General features: G+C 61.5%; 1 protein-coding gene across 1 annotated transcript in view; it reads right to left on the bottom strand.

The window, feature by feature from the left end:
* GRM4 (glutamate metabotropic receptor 4) overlaps window positions 1-1,903 on the bottom strand; it is a 44,607-nt gene extending 42,704 nt beyond the window's left edge. The window contains exon 1 of the mRNA XM_032203259.1: window positions 1,790-1,903. The gene's annotated coding sequence lies outside the window, so the exon portion shown is untranslated. The remainder of the gene's footprint in view (window positions 1-1,789) is intronic.
* Window positions 1,904-14,439: the final 12,536 nt, after the last annotated feature.

Raw genomic sequence — 14,439 nt, 5'->3', positions numbered from 1 at the left:
CGCCGTGCGCCGTTCCTGCTCCCCGTCGGACCGGCACCCTGAGCTCCCGGGCTGATGGCACCCAACCCAGAAAGCCCCCAGGGGGGGAAGAGACCCCCATTTTCAGCCAGGCTTTTTGCAGGGCCATCGCCAGCACAGGGGCCCGAGAAATCAGGCCACCCCATCGAGGAAGCCCCACCGTGAGATGTGAAGCCCGAGAGGAAGGGACCGTGCCCGCGGCGGGCGCGAAGCTGGGGCGGGCAGCGGGAGCGGGTTCGGGTGTGTTATAATTAGGACCTGCCACATCTTCAAAGCCGTTGCCGTTCTGGGAAGAGCTGGAAGGGGGTGGCTGAGCTGACAAATCCATCCTCCTCCTGCCTGATGCCAAAGTTGAAGCACGTGACACCCTGTTTTTTGGGGAGCCAGCAGGCTCCTCCGAAGGGTGACGCTGGCCCCCGGGTTGCAGGGTCAGGGTGGAGCTGCACCTAAGCTCCAGATCCCAGTGTAAAACCCACCTTGAAAGCCCTGCCCGACACCCTGGGGTGCAGCTGAGCGCCAGCACAGCACCTGCCGTGGTCCCCAGCACAGACCTGCCCGTGTCCCCTGTCCCTGCTGCCCATGGGGACCCGCTGCCCACACGGAGCCGCTCCACACGGCAGCCCCAGCGCGTCCCCCCCTGCACCCGCCGTGCTGGCACGGAAAAATCCCTGCTCCCACGAAGCGAAGGGAGGGGAGGAAGCGAGCCTTTTCTTTTGGCACTTCTCTTGGCATTTGCCCGAGCTCCTCGCTGCATTCAACAGATCGGTTCAGTTCCCTTCCTCCCCTGGCCGTGCCGCGGGCGAGCAGCCAGCTCCAGCAGCTCCTCCGGCCACCCCAGCCGAATTTCGGGCATCTCCCACCCAGCCCCAGGTCACCCGGCGGCGCGGTGCCTCCCTCCGCAGCCTCTCCATCACGGATTTTGCTGAAGGCAGCGGGCTCTTCCCCCAGCCCGAAGCAGCCCACAGCAGAAGACGCCGGCTGGCAGAGCACGGCAAACTCATCGCACCGGGAGGAGGAGGAGGAGAAGCGCGGCCGGGCGAGGCGGTGGGAGAGTTCTCCGTTTTTTTTTCCCCCCACGGCTGCCAACTTTGGCTCCCGCAAGCACCCAAAAAGCACCGAGGAGCCGGAGAGCTCGAGAGAGGAAAACAAACCCAGCAGCGCGTGTGCGCACAGCAGTTCCCTGCCCGGAGACGGGGCTGCTCCAGCATTTTGGGGGGGGGATGTGCCCCCAAAAAATAAAACCCCAGGCTGGCACCTGTCCCCAGCGAGCCGGGCTCTCTCCCCTGCCCTGCAGGGGCTCTGCAGCCCCAGCCGTGCCCGCTGCAGTGAGGCGGGGGCAGCACCCGCCTGCGCCCCCCCCGTGCCCCAAGCCCCTTCCCAGCCCGCAGCGGTGCCACGTTGGGGGACAGGACCCTGGGGTGTCCCCCCCCCAGGGATACAGGCGAGGGGCAGCGCTCCGCAGCCCCACAACTATTAATAATGCAATTAGTCGGGGAGGAGGGAGCCGGGGTCCTGCCGGTGGGGACAGGTTGTGCCTCGGGGGGGGGGGGTGAAGGTGGGGGCTCCCTGCTGCAGACCACGCTGTCGCAGCCCCCCCTTAATAAAATAAGGAAAAAAAATATTGCCGGAGCAGAGAGCGGGGAGGCTGCAGGAAAAAGGAGGAGGGGGAACCCCCAACCCCTTTCTGGGAAGGTTTTTATTTTTGGGGGGGGGGGGTGGGCACCGGGTGTCCCGGGGATGCGCCGCGCCCCCCCCTCCCCCCCGCACTTACCCGCGGGCAGCGCACGAAGTTGGCGGCGGCTCCGAGCCCGGCTCCGCCCGCGGCCGCTGCCTCCGGCCCCGGGGGGGCGCGGGCAGCCCGGGGGGGCCCTGCGGCATGCGGCGGGGACAGCCCTTACCGGGGACAAGCCGCGGCCCCCCCCCCGCCCGCAGCCCCGGCCCCGGCCCGAGCGAGCCGCAGCCGGGCGGGACCCGCCGCGCTCCGCAGCCGCGCCGAGGAGGAGGAGGAGGAGGAGGAAGATGAGAAGGAGGAGGAGGAAGAGGAGGAGGAGGAGGGCTGGGGCCGGGGAAGTTTTGCATGAAGAGGCGCTGGGAAGCCCGCTGCGGGGTTTGCCAGCCTTTTAAAGCACCAGCGCAGCGCCCCGAGGTGGTGATGGGGGGGTCCCCGCTGCTGCCCCCCGTTCTGGGTGGGGGGAGCGGCTGCACCCCCCCCGTCCCCAGCCCCCGGCAGCGCAGGGCACGAAGGGTTCAGGCAGTGCTGGGCAGAGGGAGGGCGATGGAGCTGGCCCCTCGGTGCCTTGCTGTCCCCAGGACCCCCCCGGCACCGAGCATCAAGGCACATTTTGCTCATCCTTGTCCTCTCCTGCCCCTGCCCATCACCTGCAGCCATCGTCGCAGCCGGGAACATAAGAGCAGCACTGACAGGCCTCCCGGACCCCGCCGTGCTTCCCACGGGTCACATTCTCTGATTTCAGCCTTTGCAGAAGCAGGGGAACCGTGACACCCGTGGGTACAAAGGGAGCAGCCTCGCCGAGCCCTGCAGGACCCTCACCCAGGCAGCTCAGTGCGAGGTGTGAGCACCAGAAGGGTCCCAGTGCCCACCCCAGCTCCCTCTGCATGCCCAACAGCTGCCCCCAAATTTCCCCTCCCTGCTGAGGGAGCAGGGACAGGGGAGGAGGCTCCCACCAGAACCACATCGTCCCAAGCTGTCCCTTCCCAGACACCACACACAGACACCCCGCACCGTGCACACTCCCCGGGATGCTCTGGCATCGCCTTTTTTGCCACCAAACAACCCACCGGGCCCCGGCGGCTGTGAGGAGCCCATCACGGCCCGTCGATTCATTAATCCAGAGAAAACACAGCCCCCTAGTAATGCCCATTGACACATTAACTGCTCCGATCCATCACAGTAACGAGTGTGAGATAACCACACACCGCAGCGCCTGCAGCGCTCACCTGCCTGCATGCGGGGGCTGCGAGCACCCAGACCCCGCGGGGACCCCATTCCCTGCACCTGGGGGGGCTCAGCTGGGGGCACAGCCCTCTGCAGCTCCTCCTGCCCCTCCGACCACCCAGACCCAAAGCGCAGCCCCCCCAAGGTGCATTCCCAGCCTCTTCTTCACTAGGGGTTGATTTGTGTTGCCTGCTCGGAATGGTAAAACACCAACCCTGGCGCGGGGTAAGCTGTTCCCAGGGGGGCAGGATGCAGCAGCTCAGGGCTCAGCGCTGTCGCCCAGACCCTGCTGGGGATGCTGGAGAGGAGCTGCTTTTCCAGAAGCTCTCAGGGCTGCCTGGCTCCCGGCGCAGCGCCCTGGCCAGGCCTTTGGAGGAGCTACGTGCTCTCCAGCGAGATGCACTCTCCTGAAAAGCTGGCCAGCCGCCCTCCTGCCATTAAAATAAGTGGCAATATTCCCGTGGACTCGGATGCTCACGGGATCGTGCCCAGAGCGCTGTCTCCTGCAGAGCGATCGGGCTGTTGCAGTGATTTCATTTACAGCGAGAGCTGGAGCAGTCGGCATTGTCATTCTGCTCTGGTGCTGAGGAGGGCAGCCCTGGGAGGCACACGGGCCCCTCCAACCCCCCCATGTGTGCACACACGGTGTTCAGCCCTCATCTGCACCAGTACTGATGCCATCCCCAGAAACCCAGGCAAAAGGACCCCTGCGTCTTGCTTGTGCTGCAGCTGATGGGGATGGAGCTGTGCTGTGCCCCCCCAGCAGCAACGTCCCAGCCCCAAGAAGGTCTCCAGGACAGCGAGTTTCTCTCCTTGGGGGCTGTGAATTACCTCCAAAAGGTTCTGAAGAAGAGGCTGAGTAAAAACAGGCTGATGCAGGACGTCTGTCCTGGGGCTGTTTAGGGGTGCAGAGGTGGAGCAGTGAGGATTTTCCACCCTGGCTGCCAGGGCAAGGATGCACCCAGGGGCTATTTGGCCTGATTCATGGGCAGAGATGCAGGAGCAGGGTCTGTACCCATCAGTGCCCAGGTTCACCAAGCCCTGGGGGAGGCCAGGAGCCCCCAACCTGCCCCAGCACAGAAGAGCCTTGGGGCAGACCCTGGGCACACACAAAGCCAGGGCTGAGGGGGCTGCAGCCCCCATGGGATAAGCCAGGCACAAATCCCCTCACCAAAAGGAGCTCTCGGAGGTGCCCCAAGGTCAGCTTTATCCTCACAGCTCCCGGTTGGGCGAAGCCTCCACTGCAGGGGGATTTCAGAGACACATGCTCTGCCTTCGAGGTGAAACGAGGGCTTCTCGAAGAAGGATTGGAGTCCTACTGCACGGGACAAGGCTGTGCCCCAGCACGGCCCCAGGCACAGGGACACGCAGCCAAGCTGCTCTTGCTTTGCCCAGGTCCTGAGGAATTGCTGGGGGAAGGTCTCTGAGCTAAATTACACAGGAACCTGGGCTTCTGCATCACCTGAGCTGCTCCAGCATCTGGGGGTGCTCGGTGCTCATCTCCCTGGTGCAGCCACCACGATCTGGCACAAACAGGGACTTTGGAGCCACGGGGTGAGGCAGGACTTTGGGCACTTCCCTCCTTTCCTCCACCTGTGCTACTGTGGGGGAAAAGCCACTGTATCAAATGAAGTCACCAAAAAAGCAGTGAGGAGCAGCAGCTTCCCATGGGGCTGACAGCTCCTCCTCCACCTGTGGAAAAGCTCCGATGGAAAATATTCATATCCAGCCCCCCCAGCCCTGGGGAGTCAGGAGGTGAGGTCCGGGGGATGCTCCTGCAGCCAGCAGCATCTCCCCTCTTTTCCCCGAGCCTCACAGACCGCACATCTCCATCTCTCACCATCTCCTCCCCGCCCTCAGCCAGGAGCCAAAATATCATCAGCGCTCGTGTCACCATCACGAATGTCAAATTACAATTAACATTTAGAAACCCCAGCTCAGCCGGATGCCGCTGAGATTCCCAGCACGATAGGAAAGGGCACAGCGAGCGGGGAGGGTGCGAGCACCGGGGGCAGGCGGGGGACAGCCCGGGGATAACGGGAGAGCAGCACATGTGTGGGGTTACCCCATGTGTGCCTGGGGCCATCCCAAAAGCAGCTCTGCTCATCCCCCAAAAGTCGCTGCCGCAGTCAGTGCGTGTCCTCGGGTCAGGGTCCTTCCAAAGATGATCAGATACTTCTGGAGAGGTCAATACTGCCAGCAAATGGATGCAGAGCCATCCTCTGCGGGATCAATACGGCTCCGTCAGCCTCAAAGCAGGAGGAATTAAACAAGTCGCTGCCTCTCCCGTCCTGGAAGCAGGGTTGGAGGAACACCCCCCAGCCCCAGCTCCGCACTCACCTCCATCCAGGGGCTGCAAAGAGCTCCAGCACCTCCGCCAGCACCAGCACCCTTACCCTGACCCTCCAGGGCTCTGGCACGCGCTGACCCCACGGCACAGCAGGGACAGGAGCACATCCCCAGCCCCAAGAGCTCGGGGCAGGATTGGGGCCAGCAGCCGAAGCTTCCCCTTCTCCCCAGCAGCCTGCAGGCAGCGGAGCAGGAGGACAGCCCCTGCCCGAGCAGCAGCCAGCCTGGCTCCCCTCCAGCCGGGAAGGTCACCGCGTCCACCGCCAGCATCACCGGGCGCAACCGGGGAGACGCGCTGCTTGCGAGCTTTATTTTATTTTTCCAAGATAGGAGAAAACACGAAACCGCATCTTATGGACTGGACTCACCGGCTCGGCTCTGCAGAAGTGCCTGAATAATTTATGGCCGAGCCACCTCCTCCTCCTTCCTCTCCGTGGGTCACTCAGGCCAAGGAGGCGCAGGCACGGGCAGCGCGCCCGGCCCCTTCTGTCTGTGGGCTGTGTGCTCCCAGCGCTGCCTTGGGCTTCATTCCCCACTGGTTGGGAGGGTGGGGAGAATAAATCTTTAATTCAAAGTGAAATATTAATAGAACCGCAATTAGCTGTAATACCTCCACAATTAAAAAGCAGAAGTCCCAGCAAGAGCTGTTTTCCTGTGGATTTATAGAAAAATGGGTTTGCAGGGTGGGACGGGGAACCGGGGATGCTTTTTGGGTGTCACCGATGGTCCCTGGGGGAAACGCGGCCGGGAGGAGCAGAGAGGGAGAGCTGCAGGCAGGTCAAGGGCTCCCCGGCGGTGCCGGTGACGCAGGAGGAAGCCAAAGTCCGATCTGTGAGAAAAGAAGAGGAGGAGGAGAAAGATTTCAGAGGGAAAGAAACACAGAAGAACACGCTGACACTTTTGTCCTGCTCCCTGGGGCGGTGATTGTTGGGTTTTTGCTTTGTTGTTTTTTTGTTGATTTTTTTTTTTTCAGCAAAAGGAAGGTTTTCACTGACGTCAGGCTGCGATGAACCTCAAAGCGAGGACAGAGAGCCGGAAGAGTCTCCGCTGGAAGTTCGCAGGCTCTCGGGATGGATTTCAGCAACCACGGGGCCTGCGCCCAGCGGGGCACCCCGGGCTCACCCCCGCAGCCCCTCGCGGCTGTTTGCCAGCTGAAGGCACAAAAACCACTCGCAAAAGAGACGTTGAAGCTTTCCTGCGCTGGGTAATTAGAGGCTGAGCTGTGATTTACTGAAGAAAGGAGGGGAAAAAAAAATTGCAAAACAAAAACAAGCAAAATAATTCAGCGTGCCCAAAAAATACATAAATTATAGGCCCGAGGAAAAAAAAAAATAAAAAAGAAACAGCCTTGGATTTCTTTCCACAAGAAAGAGACTCCTACACACAAACAGCACATGAATATGGGTAATAGATATGGATATTTCAGAGAGCGAAAATGGTACTGACTGCGCTCTTATTGGATCAACACTCACACATCGAGTCCATGTTTCTCTCGAGGAGTGGGGATAATGGGATGCCGAATGTCAGACCATTTTAAATATATATAAAACTCATTATACGCTTCATGACTAACCAGATTTTGATGGAAAGAGTTGCATTTTAAAGAAATGGGAGGGGTGGGGGGAGAAAAAAGGCAGCCCATCCGGGCTTGCGGGGAGGAATTAGCAATGAAAGAGGGATGATTCGTCTGCAGGCTGTGAGCGACAACCCCTCCTCCTCGCGAGGAAGGCTGCTGCGGCTGTGCCAGCCCCCTGGCAGCCCCCCCAGCCCAACAACATCCCCATTTTGGGGGGCTCCAAGCCCCCTCCAGCAGTTTTCCAGCAGCCTGGAGCCCGCGTCCTGCCCAGCCGATGCAGGACCCCCAGGAAAATGCTGCTTGAGGCCCCAGCCTGCCTCTTTGCTGGAGACCACTGAGGAGGGGACTTCCCTAGGCTCGTGGGCTTCTCCCCAAGTCCCCCATGCCAGCACCGAGGGGACGGGGTGAGCCTGGGGGTCCCAAACCTGCTCCTCTGCGAGCAGCCGAGGGCCACAGCAAGCTCCGCTGCTTGGCAGCAACGCCCATCCCTGGCCAAACCCCCTCCAGCTGCAACGCTAGAGCCACTTCTTGGGGTTTATTCCTCTCTCCTGCATACATTCAGCCTAAAAAAATCCCTCCTTGTGCCTCTTTGTCCCCATAGCGAAGGAGGACAAAGGAATGGTGCCTGGGTTTCGCGGCACAGCGGTGCTGGAGCTGCTCTCCCAACCCAGAGATGGAAGCGCCCGCGCTCTTTTCTTCTGCAACACTCCCACCTAATGGCAGGAGAGCCAACAAAACGAGAGCCAGCAGCACCCAGCAGAGCCACCCTGCACCCCACTGAGCACCCCGAGGTGCTGGGCAGAGGCCGGCACAGCTCGGTGCACCTCTGGGCTCAGACAGCAGCAAAAACACCCGCGGGCATCGCAGGGTCTGCACCACCGGCAGGCACCAGAGGCTCCAGCAACACCGAGTTGGGCTCACTGAAGGAACAAAGCTGACTTCCCGATAGGAATGAGCCCACGAATCCAGCGTGCAGGGCAGGGATTGTGCTGAGGTTTCATCACACGCTTTGCAACAGTTTGTCTCTGCCATCAGCCGCCCCCCAAAACTCCCCGCTCACCCCAAAACCTGCGCCCACGCGGTGTGCCCAGCCAGGCCATGCCCGGCACACCGAGCACTGCCCGGGGACCAAAGCCATGACCCCCATAAATGCCCCTTTTCCACCCCCACCCAGCAGCTTTCAGCTGGCTCCAGTCTTTGAGTGATGTTTTGCTTCCCTCTTGTGGCTGCTGCCCTGGCACAGCTGCACTGGGAAGGGGAATGGGGTCTGGGAGCACAGCTTGAACCCCACACACGTGCCCAGGAGAGCAGGAAGGAAGCCGAATTGGGTGAATTGGTCCCATCCCAGCCACAATGATGGCTTACGGGCAAGGACAAGAGGAGATGCTGCCCAGGTTGCTGGGGATCCCTCAAAACCCAGCTGCCAACCTGCGTGAGCTGAGTGCTCGGTGGCACAAAAGGCACTGGGTTATTTTACCCAACACCAGCATGAGACAGGCTGGGATGCTCCAAATAAGGCTCCAGGTCTGTTCTTGTCTGCCCAGACTAACACTTGGACAAAACACATTGATTTTTTACTTTTTTTTTACCCTCCTTCCTAACAGTATCAGAGGCTGAAGAAGTTTCCAAATGCAAAGAACAATGGCAAGCGGACCCAGCTCTCACCCCCCTGCCTCCCCAGGTTGCTCCCACCCTCCTTAGAAAGCCAGAAGGGAAAAGAAAGAAGGGATTTTTTTAGAGGAACAACGTTTTCTGCGCCGTGAGCACGGGGCCACGCAGCAGTGGTGGCTTTGACGCTTCCCCAGCTAACGCTGAGCGACAGCAAGCGCCCGCAGCACGCTGCTGCTGCCTCCCCGCTGACACCCGGCCAGCCCTCACCCCGTGCTAACACCCCTTAAAGAGTCCTTAAAAATAAAATAAAGTAAATAAAATAAAACAAATAGTCGTGGTGAATTTATTGATTTTGGAGGACTCTTTGTCAGAGGGCGAGCGTTCGCTCAGCTCAGACCCAGTGATGTGGCTGGGGCTGGTTTGGGTAGGCGGTTCCTCCAAATTTTGGGTCTAAATGATAGAAAAACAAGAAAAGCCACGGCACAAATGACCTTGGGAATTTCTCGTTATGCACCATTAGCACCTTTTCTATGCTGGTGCTGGAGCAGGAGCTACTCCTGGAGCTGCAGAGGTGACACAAACTCATCACACCCGTGCTCAGGTAGTCGGGGAGCGACCGAGCCTGGAAGACGCCGGTCCCAGCCCCTCTCTTCCCTCCTGGCTGTAGCTGGGAGCCGAAGCTGCCGTCCTGCTCCGAAGGCACGAGGCCAGCAAGGATCAAGCCCCAGAGGGACACGGAGCAGGACCCAAGCCGCAGAGCTGCCTAACAAGCCAGCAGCACTAATGTCATTAGCGCTGCCGCCTATTTTGGGCCATTGCACAAAGCAGAAACCACTTTAATCTGCAGTTAAAGCGGAGCCGGTGGCAGCGAGCAGGGGCTTTTATTCCCATCTTATTTTTAGGAGTTTCATCTGGCAGCAAGAGCCCGGCTTGGCACTGGGCATCTGCGGACCCAGTATGCCACATCCCAGGAGGCCAGCACTGTTCCCCAGGCCTGGGGAGGTTCCCAAAAAATGGGGAGCTCAGCCCTGCTTGGGCTTCCACGTGGATGCAGGAGGGTTTTTTCCACCTACAGTTCCTGTGGGCAGCTGGAATCTCTCTTTAAAGAAAAAAAAAAAAAAAAAAAAAGAGCCAGAAGAAGGAGAGAGTACATTTGGTGGTAAAATTAACTGTGACGGCCAGACAGCACACACTTCCCCTGCACCAACAGGACAATTAGAGGAAAATCTTTACGTTTTAATGAACACGAAAGCCTCTGGTGGTGCAGAGTTAATTCCCCCCAGCCCTGCCAGAGCAGACAGGCAGCAGGACACCCGTGGGGATGGGGCAGAGCGGGAGCAGCACATTGCACTGGGAGAGGTGCAGGGTGCTGGGGGGAGCCGGTGCTGAGCAGCAGCATCCTGAGCCCGCAGCCAGTCGTGAGGACACACAGGAGATGGGGAAGAGCCAGGAAGGCTGCGTGGAGCAGGGAATGGCTGTGACTGCCGTGCTTCTCCCCTCCAGCTACCCGGGGAGCCGTGGTGCCTCTCCCAGGGATCCCCAAGCCATCGGCTGTGAAGCTCTTCCCAAACCCAGCCACGTGCAGAGCTTCCCTGCTCACTACGCAGGCACCAGCCTGCTCTGCTTGGAAGCAAAGAGCCCTACAGCAGGACAGGGCTGCACCTCCCAATGAGGGCAGCCTTGCCCCGAGCCCCCCTCTGCCACTTGGGACCCCCGGCACCAGGTCAGCACCACGGCAGCACCGAGCCCCTCTGTGGGAGCTGGCCCTGCCAAAATAGCGCCCGCCTGCTCCTCCCAGCTCCTCCATAATTCATGCGACATCCTCCTGAAAGAAATATCCTCCTCAGGCATGAAATATTCATGGCCCCGTACTTTGCAAGGAAACACTGCCTTCCTTGGAGCGCGACCAAGCAGGCAGGGCCGGCACGGATTTGCTTTTGCAGGAGTAATTACATCGCTCCTCAATCAGGTGCTGCAATGAGAGGGGCTGCACTGGGGAGGTATCGGGCAGCGTGTCCCACCCCGTGCAAGAAATCTGCTTTTGGAGGAGGCACAAGGGGGCTCGCACAGCTCACCAGGGAGCCCCAGCCCCGTTCAGCTGCACAACATTGAAGGAAAGCAGAGGCATCCGTCCCCCAGGGCTTGGAGCATCGCTGTAGTGCCTCCACGAGCATTATTTGACAACGAGCATCAGTCCCAGCCCCACGGGACTTTCCTAGCGGGACCCAGAGGGGATGGCACAGCCCTAAGGGTGGCTTCAGTGGGGAAGTTGCTGTGGGGGCACAACGGGGTGGAAGATGCATGGGGACAGGCGAGCACCACACGGAAAGGGATGCGCGACGAAACCCCAGCACGGGTCCCCACTGGGCAGCCCCTCAGCTGCGCCTGAAAAGCCATCTGTTAGGTGCTGCCGTGTGCCGTGTTAATAGTTAAACATGCTTTTAATTTAAATACACTATTGTATTTTTATAATAAAAAACCTGTATTTTCTCTGAGGCAATGTGAGGTGTCCTGGGGTCACCCCAGTGCGGCTGGGGACAGCACGGGGCAGGATGTGGGCCTGGGGCTGGGGGAATTTGGTGATGCTCCACAGGGGCGAGCAGGGCAGGGGCCTGGCCACGACTGCCCTCCTTCATCCCTCACAGGCAGCTTCCCAGTTTTATTGTCATCACTGCTGGCTTTTTCACTTTCCCAGCCCTGGCAGCACCACCAGGTCCCGGGGACGGAGCAGCCCAGCCAGGTGCATCCCCCAAAGCAGGCAGCCGTGGAGGAACCCAGCTCCAAGGAACATTTTGGGGCAGCGTAGGCCCCCTGCCCCAGCCCAGGACCCGCTCACAGCTCAGCATCCCTCCAGCTTTCAGGCAGCAGCAGCTCCCCCCAGCAGCCTTTTCCTTCTTTCCGTGGTGCTTTGGTGAAATTGCAGCCCTCGCAGGGAGCTCATCAGCGCTGCGCCTCTAAGTTTAGGGACAGCACCATCAGCCGAGGATGCTTTCGAGGCGGAGAGAAGAGCTTCCTACAGACAGACTGTTCCAACGTGGCTCTGAAAATGAACACACAAATAAAAATCACCCTTCGAACCCAATCCATCCCCAGGCAATAAATCAAGCCCTTGCTCGGGGGGGTGCCCCAAGACATCCTGGCACCCAGATGTGCCCAGCAGTGCCAGCCCGAGGGGCAGGGAGGGGACACCACCAGGTACACCAGGGCACACAGGGACAGGACGAGAAGCAGAGCCCCCCCTCACCCCCCCAGTCGGTGGCCCAGGGCGCGTTAACCACCGCCGCCCGGGGACAAACCCACGCTCGAGCAGCAGCACGCGTTTAATTAATCCCATCTTGTCCAGCATGATATGAGCTATAATAAAACATGGCCCAGATTTCACGGTTCCTCACATCGTAAGCCAATTAATAATAATAAAAAATAATAAAAAAAATAAAAGCCTGAACACGAAGCCTGCCTCCGTCAGCCAGCCCTCACCCTCCAGCCCCCCAGCTGAGGCACTGCAGCTCTTTGCACCCCAATAAGGGGGCCTGGGGGGGATTCCCCAATGCATTGGTTGTAGCAGGGTCCAGAAAAGCCCCCCCTCCACCCCTGGGGGGTGATGCTGGGTGCTGGGCCCTGCTGTGAGGCGTTTTGGTGGTGGGGAGAGAGGAGGGGGCTGGTGAACAGCAGGGGAGGGGGCTCGGCACAGCGCTTGGGTCTCTGCTGAGCGGTGAAAATGGATCCGGGGAAATCTGCGCGCCCGGGATCGATTCAGCCTTGGCCAGGTCCCGAGGTGGTTTCGGGTGGCTTCTGCAGGAGCGCTGCCAGCCCAGGCTGGGCTCCCTACCCCCAGGGACCTGGTGCCAGCACGCAGCCTGGGGGGACCCAGCACAGAGCCCCCTCAGAGCGGGCATCGCTACCAAAAACCCCCCTGACACCCCCATCCCCCAGGTGCTGCCCCCCAAAGGGCTGCCCCCCGCATCCTGCAGCTGTGCTCCCCGCACCAGCACATCGGTCCCAGAGCTGGACCCGGCATCTCGCAGCCCCAAATTTCCAGCAAAAGCCACCAGTGCCTTCCTGTGGCTGCCGCCCTCACTGCAGCCGTGCAGCGGGCCGGATCCAGCCTTGTGAGAAAGGGAGGAAGGGATTTGGGGTTGCCCGCTGCCTGGCACCCAGCTGCTCTGGGGATGGGGAGCAGCTCCTCCTGCCCCGCCACACAGCGTGGGGGCACGGATATCCCCCACAAGGGTCACCCACAGGCAGCGGGGACACGAGAGCCAGCTCCTCCAGCACTCCCACCAGGAGCCTTCCCCAAATCCCTGGGGAAAATCCCCCGCTCCCAGCCCACGGGCTGCACGCGCTCTACCCAAAGCTGCCGCGCAGCAGGGACCTCCAGGTACCCACCGAATCTGTGCTTTTATTTAAGGACAGCATCCAGCTGCCGGCCCACGGCCACATTGTTTTGGGCTCGTTTCTCCCCCAGAGAGGGGCTCTGGGGGCATCGGGGCAGGAAAAAAATCTCTTCCCTCGCCCTGCTCCAAGTCACGCCGAGCCGCCCCCCAGCCCGCGCCGTCGTGACGCTCCCCTCCGAGGGGACGCCTCGTCGGGCTCCAGCACCTCCATCCTGATTAGCAGTTGCTAAGCGAGCAATTAATCAGGCCCCCGAGCCGGCGGGGAAGGCGGCTGACAGCCTCGCACACCCCCAGCGAGCCGCTCGGGTGATGGATGGAGGGGACCACAACAGCGTGGGGACCCCCCCGTGACCCGCTCCCCAGTTTGGGGGCACAGAGGGGTGCGATGCTCAGCCCCACTGCAGCTTGCAGCCTTGCAGAGCCCCCCCCAGCCCCTCACCTCTCACCCCTCGTCCCCCTGCTCGTGTGTCTGTGCTGGTTGAAAGCTGAGCCCCCCCCCCCGGAGGTGCCCAGCGGCGCCGTGTAACTGGAGCTGGGAACAGGCAGTGCCCACCCGGCCCCGTTATAGCCGGCCCTAATCCCCTGGCCCCGCTGGGTGTCACGTCTCCCTTGGGACGGGGTCAGGGACACGCCACGTGCCTGGGGTGTCCCCTGCTAGGGGGGGACACGCTCCAAGGGGGGGGAGGCAAAAAGGCAAAAAAAAATCAGGCCACCCACATGGCTCAGCCCCAGGCACTGCAGCATCGCCACCCCCCCCCCCCCCAATCCTTCCCTGTGCCTGGGGGGAGCTGGGGCCAAGGGGACCCAGCCAAAAGCCCCCCCCCGCCCCCAGCAGCTCCCCCCCAGCCCAGCACCATCCCGCTCCCCCCGCAGGGTGCTGAGCCTCACCCCGACCCCACAGAGCCCCATAGGGCAGGCTGTGGGGCAGGGCCAGCTCCTGCCCACCCTGCTTTTAAAGGGGGCACCTGGGCTCCCCCACCCCCCCACCCCAGCCCCCTCCGTGCCTCAGTTTCCCCCCCCCCCCGCCCTACAAAGCCCCAGCCCGGCTGCGGGGTCTCCTGTCCCCGTTAGATGGCAGCAGGGATCCGCGGTGCCACCGGCCCCAGCCTCGGGGGCGCCGCCAGGGTCGCCAGGATCCGGCCACCCCCAGCCTCCCCCCCCCCCAAAAAAAAAAAAAAAGCTGCCCCTGGGGGGCCGCATCCTGCCCTCTGGTGCTGAGGGCACTGGTTGGGTTGGTGCAGGACGCCTCGTCCCGCCCGGCCACGCCGCGTTTCGCCTCATTTATTGTCCCAGCCGGTGCCAAACCCCCCACCCACCGCCACCCACCTCCCCCCAAGGCACCCAAAAGAGGGGCCCACGAGGCACGGCACCCAAACGCGGGGCTGCTCCGGCTCACACCCGAAGCCAGCTCGGCTCCGTCCCAGCTCCATCACCTCCGGCATCGCCTCCTCCTCCTCCTCCTCCTCCTTCAGCCTCCGTGCCCACCCCGAGCCCCCGCAGCGGGGCCACCGCCAGCGGCTGAGTCAGGCGTGAGC

This window comes from Aythya fuligula, chromosome 25, assembly GCF_009819795.1.
Source record: "Aythya fuligula isolate bAytFul2 chromosome 25, bAytFul2.pri, whole genome shotgun sequence".
NCBI classification, from domain to species: Eukaryota; Metazoa; Chordata; class Aves; order Anseriformes; family Anatidae; genus Aythya; species Aythya fuligula.
Note: the sequence above shows the minus strand (reverse complement) of the source record. Positions and strands in the feature narration are given on the sequence as shown.